The sequence below is a fragment of the Conger conger genome, chromosome 10, assembly GCF_963514075.1.
Source record: "Conger conger chromosome 10, fConCon1.1, whole genome shotgun sequence".
NCBI classification, from domain to species: Eukaryota; Metazoa; Chordata; class Actinopteri; order Anguilliformes; family Congridae; genus Conger; species Conger conger.
This window is the reverse complement of record NC_083769.1, coordinates 43,534,437-43,540,436: the sequence shown is the minus strand read 5'-3', so window position 1 is coordinate 43,540,436 and position 6,000 is coordinate 43,534,437. Positions and strand designations below refer to the sequence as shown.

Below are 6,000 nucleotides of genomic sequence, written 5' to 3'. Positions count from 1 at the left end.
GGAAAGGGAGAGGGGAGGGAGGGAGGGAGGGAGGGCAGCCACTTTCTGCTCGATGTGTACACTAGAATTCTGCTGTTGCCTGAAACACTGCCAACCTGTACAGTATACAGAAACCTGTATATGTACAATATACAGTAAATGTGTATGTACAGTATACAGAAACCTGTATATGTACGATATACAGTAAATGTGTATGTACAGTATACACAAACCTGTATATGTACGATATACAGTAAATGTGTATGTACAGTATACACAAACCTGTATATGTACAATATACAGTAAATGTGTATGTACAGTATACATAAACCTGTCTATGTACGATATACAGTAAATGTGTATGTACAGTATACACAAACCTGTATATGTACGATATACAGTAAATGTGTATGTACAGTATACACAAACCTGTCTATGTACGATATACAGTAAATGTGTATGTACAGTATACACAAACCTGTCTATGTACGATATACAGTAAATGTGTATGTACAGTATACACAAACCTGTCTATGTACGATATACAGTAAATGTGTATGTACAGTATACATAAACCTGTATATGTACGATATACAGTAAATGTGTATGTACAATATACACAAACTCCACTAGGTGGAGATGTGGAACCAGGGACTGGAGAAAGAGAACATAGTGGAGTATATGAAAGTACCTTGTTAAAAAAAAAAAAAAAGAAAAAGGGAAAATAAGAGAATTTAACCAGAGCTTGTGTTATTGTGAAAAAAGAAAAAGATTCTGGAGCTCATAAAGGCTCTTCTTGTTTCCTCTGAAATATAGTTTTTCTTTTTTCATTTGAAATTATATTCAAATACATACATTATGTAAATATCTCTATTCCTAACTGCTTATATTTCTCCTTCTCTCTACGTGTTACATAGATACAGATAAATAATGCAAGCTGATTAATTAGTTATTAATGTGATTATTAATGTTTATGCAATTTGTAGGTTTATTCACTGTTTTGTTTAGAGATTTCCCACCAGGAATTGCAATAGGATGTCTTTTAAAACACGTATTTTCCTTTTTGTAAATTAATGTATGATAATCCAAAGCACTGGATAGTTGGTAAGAATCTAGTATACAGCACAGAATACCCATAGCGACACTAAAGTGACAAAAAAAAACATTAACCAAATATTTTCATACTGTGGTTGCATTATTACAGAAATAAAGCAAACCTATGTAGACAGCAGAGAGCTGGGCCTGGTTCAGACCTGTCAGGGGTTCTGATGTACTACGGGCAGGTGCAGGTCCAGTTGGTGAGGGGCACCGTTGTGCGGGAGGAACATGAATAGAAATGAGGGTACCCTCGCCACAGCGAGGGCGGGGACGAACATATGGCCGTGTGGGTAAATAAGTACGTCCAGTGAAGTTACGGGCACAGCACGCCAGCACCGGACTTTTAAAGAGTTGCCCGTGGTTGCCAGGAGACTGCGGTGCAGAGAAAGGGAGGTGCAGGAGAACAGAGAGGTGGGGTGGGGGGGGGGGGCTTCTCCTAATTCCTCACTCTTCTCTCCAATCGCGGAGCATATCTGCGTCTCTAGGCTACTGAAAGCTAGCGGCGCTAATTGTCGTGACGTGTTGCGGCACAGTAACAAGAGCAGTGCCCCTCCAGCCCTGAGAGGGGGGGTCCTGTGGTGGAGCCGCCACAGGTTACCTGGTCTGGGAGGTACTTCCGGAAGGTTCTACCGAGCTGTTCTGGACTCCGTTTAGCCTTTTCTTTTTTTTTTCTGGCTTGGCCTATGGCACCTGGAGCCGCTCCAGTCCGACCGCCGCTGAGGCCAGGGAAGAGTCGGCCGTAATAAGGGGGGGGGGGGGGGACCCACATGCGGGGGCCGGCCGGCCGGCTCTCCTCCGGCGCCGCTGTTTTTGTTGTGTAATGAGAAGGGACGCGGAGGCGGCGAAAACCCCCGGCACGTTCACACCGCCGGGCGCTGAGGAGGCACAAACATGTCTCCCTCTATTGTTTGAGGGGGTTTTGGCCGCTCTGTCTCTCTCTCTCTCTCTCTCTCTCTCTCTCTCTCTCTCTCTCTCCTTTTTTAATCTGTCAGAATGATGAATAGCGTTTAGCGTTTCGGTGCCGGGGCTGATTTATTCGGCCCGGTCCTGTGTTAGAGGGATCTTCCTGTGTGTGTGTGAGTGTGTGAGTGTGTGAGTGTGTGAGTGTGTGAGTGTGTGTGTGTGTGTGTGTGTGAGAGTGTGAGTGAGAGTGTGAGTGAGTGTGAGAGTGTGAGAGTGAGTGAGTGAGTGAGTGAGTGAGTGAGTGAGTGAGTGAGTGAGTGAGTGAGTGAGTGAGTGAGTGAGTGAGTGAGTGAGTGAGTGAGTGAGTGAGTGAGAGCGTGTGTGCGAGTGAGCGAGTGAGTGTGAGTGTGTGTGAGCGTGTGTGTGAGCGAGCGAGGGAGCGTGTGAGCGTGTGTGAGAGAGTGAGAGAGTGTGTGAGTGAGTGTGTGAGTGTCTGAGTGTCTGAGTGTCTGAGTGTGTGAGTGTGAGTGTGTGTGAGTGTGAGTGAGCGTGTGAGCGTGAGTGTGTGTGGAGGGTGTGTGAGTGTGTGTGGAGGGTGTCTTGGCTGAGCGCTCGGATGACCCGGAAGCAGAACCGTGACCCTGAGCGGCTCCTCTGTGCTGCGGGCTCTTCCTGCCCCCCCCCCCCGCACTCACAGATATGAAACTGAGTTATAAATCAGCCCTGTCGGAGCTTGCTCGATTCACACCGCGCTCAACTCCTGACCCTTCCAGTTTTCTGTTGTTTGGAGCAGGATGGAGCTGTGTGTGTATTCTCTCTCCCGGGCTATTCAAATCGCAGAATTATTCATTTGTGAGTTTAAAAGTGTCAAGACTGTTTTTATTTTATTAGGTTTTTTTTTATTTTTTTATTTTTTTCATTTTTATTTTTATTTTTTTTCTTGTGTGTTTTGTTATTTCCCTAACCGGAACTCTCGGTCCAGAATTCAGTAAACAAATTAACATCTACGCCCTGAAGGTTACAGAGTATGTGCTGTCATTGATGCATATATACAGTGCAGTTACTGGTTATATAGTTTTGATAATTTTACTAAATTGCAGAAATATACAGGAAATAAGCTGTGAACTTGTGCACCAGGCCCCTGGGTATAAATATGTTATAGCCACTACACATATAAAATATTACACATATCAGCTGTACCAAATACCTTGTAATGTATAAATATATATACGAATGCTGATGATACCATATAATAGTTAGACTTGTACTGATAAATATCCACTCTAGCAAAAGAGACCTACTTTACTTTTTATACAGTGCATGAACTGTTCTAGCATAACAAGCGTACCAAATGTGCTTGAATTTTGCATTGAATAACACGTTATTTGCATATATTTGCATGAATAATGTACATCACAAGTAATAATATCATTAATATGGTTTATGTACGATAAGTATCGCTAAATTGCACAAAATACCAAACGGCTATGTACACAGTGGAGTTTTTCTATAAAAATCCTTTCTTTTCAGGGCTGTCATGCGTTATTCTTGTGAAATTTTAAGCACAATAGTTTATCTATTCTCAACCTCGCTGAGAAGGTGAGAATGTCCAATCCCACTTAAATTTGGACTATCTATGCTCACGTACGCCCCCTGCTGGCAGGTTGGGGGAGTGTGGACAGATTGCAGCTCTGTTCTGAAACACACTGCTCTTTAAAAAAAAATATATATATATATATATATATAGTTTATTTTTTCTTCACACTGCAGCCACAAGCTGTGCACGTGCAGAGTAGGGGTGGAGGAGAACCAATCTTACACACGCGCCGAGGTCAAGCCACGGGTGGGCCAACATGGGTGACCTGAGCAATGAACACTGCTGTCCCCAGTGCCTGAATCCCTCCCATACGTCACTGTGGTGACACCAAGCCAAGTGTGCTCCACCCCTGCAGGCCTGCTCGCCACAGTCGGTACTGGCACGGGCCGGATCCAATCGGAGACCGCGGTGCGCACTCATGCGCTTTTACCCAGTGAGCTACCCAGCAGCCCTGCGCTAGTCTATTTATAGCACTCTTTACGACATTACTTATTGATTTGACTGATGCTCCGAGCTGAAGGGATTGTTGGTACAGTTTGCTTTAGATTATAAAGAGAGCCAAGCAGTACCTGTCCTAAGATGTGGCTGAGGTTCCTGAAACGCACGGTACCCATAATGCGCCGATTGCTGCACGGGCCACTTCACAGACGCCTCTTGTGTCTTTTCTCGTGTGTCTTTTCTGAAATCATTCAGAAGGGACTGAGACGGCGAAGCATCTAGCATATGCTCCAGAGGAACTTCACACATGCACACTGCCTGTCAGCCCCCATTGGCCAGGGGAAGGCCTGGCCGCATGTGATTGGTTGCTCAGGGCAGGGACGGGGTGGGGGGGGGGGGTTTTGGCAGCGGCGTGGGTGCGGGGGCTGAGATGGCTGACGGGCGCTCGGGGTGTGAACAGGGCCAGGAGCGGGGGCGGGAGCGTGTCCTGCATACGGGCACGCACGCTGGCAGCTCCACGCGCGCACATGCCTCGCTAAACCCGGCACAAAGACCGTGGGCTGTGCCGACACGTGACCGCAGCCCCCCCCCCCCCCCCCCCCCGGGCCCTGCTGCGGCCGCCGCTCTGTGGGCGGGAGCAGAGCAGCCTGCCAAAGCCGCGGCTAAAACCAGAGTTCTCTGCTTTAAAATGGCCGCCCCTTCGCGTTTAACAGAATGTGTGGCATTTTACTGACAGACATTCCCTGACACGTCTCACTCTCTGTTTACATATATCGATTATGTATTTTATGAAACATGTTCACAATGCCCTCTTTTTTAATTGAATCTAAAGCCAAGCAAGCTTTCGGTGAAAAATATATTCACGAATCAGCAATTAAAAGTTAATTAATGGTATTTATAAAATAATGATTTCAATGAAACCCCTGATAAGAGGTTGGAACTGTGATCAATTGCTTGAGCAGGCAAGGAAACAAGGTCAGGTCAACAGCTGCCTTCCCCTGTGATTCTGAGTGCAACGGTTCATTTTTGTTTTGGTTAATCTGCTTTCCGTTGGCTCTTGGGCAGGAAATGAAATTGCGCTGCGTTGTAATGTCGGCCTACGTGTCCTCTTGTGATTGGGTCCGTAAAGAAATACATGGGAGAGACGCACGCCAGTGTATGGCGTTTGGGAGATATTTTCAGCGTGTCCCATCTGGCTAAGCATCTAAAAGATAACAGTCCTTTAAAAGCAGCACCAAAAAAACAACAAAAAAAACCTCCCAGCTAATTTTGTGAACCCCCTAATGACTGCATTCATACTTTTTTTTTTTTTGTTTCTCTCTTTCCCACTTTCACAAACGTATTCTCAGAAGAGTAAATCACAGGTGCCTCTTTCACTTGTAGAAATCTGCGTCTCCCGTAGTCCCATTTGCACGTGGTGCTGGTCGTAGGTACAGTAGGTGTTTCTCTCCCCGTAAACCGTAGTCGTTATCGACGGAAAGAGCGAGGGTGGTCTCCGTGCCGTAGCGTGTGGCTTCTGTGTTTCTCCGTGTGGGGAGGGAGCTTAGTTTAGCGTAGTCCCCCACACGCTCCTGACAAAGTGAGACCAGACCGCTGCCCAAACCAGCCTGCAGGTTGCTGACATGAGAGAGGAAGATGTGTCGACCAACTGGCCGCCGTGGCGGAAACGACCCCGCTGTTAGGCGGCCCGGTCTACTGTCCGCGCGAGACGCGCTATACAGCTGGTTGACTGTCCGCGCTATACGGCCGGTCTACTGTCCGCGCTATATGGCCGGTCTACTGTCCGTGCGAGACGCGCTATACGGCCGGTCTACTGTCCGTGCTATACGGCCGGTCTACTGTCAGTGCGAGACGTCCGATACGGCCGGTCTACTGTCCGTGCGAGACGTCCGATACGGCCGGTCTACTGTCCGTGCGAGACGTCCGATACGGCCGGTCTACTGTCCGTGCGAGACGTCCGATACGGCCGGTCTACTGTCCGAGCG

At 47.1% G+C, this 6,000-nt stretch overlaps 1 protein-coding gene across 7 annotated transcripts in view; it reads left to right on the top strand.

The window, feature by feature from the left end:
* prkcz (protein kinase C, zeta) overlaps positions 1–6,000 on the top strand; it is a 155,948-nt gene that overhangs the window by 117,942 nt on the left and 32,006 nt on the right. The gene's annotated exons all lie outside the window — the stretch shown is intronic.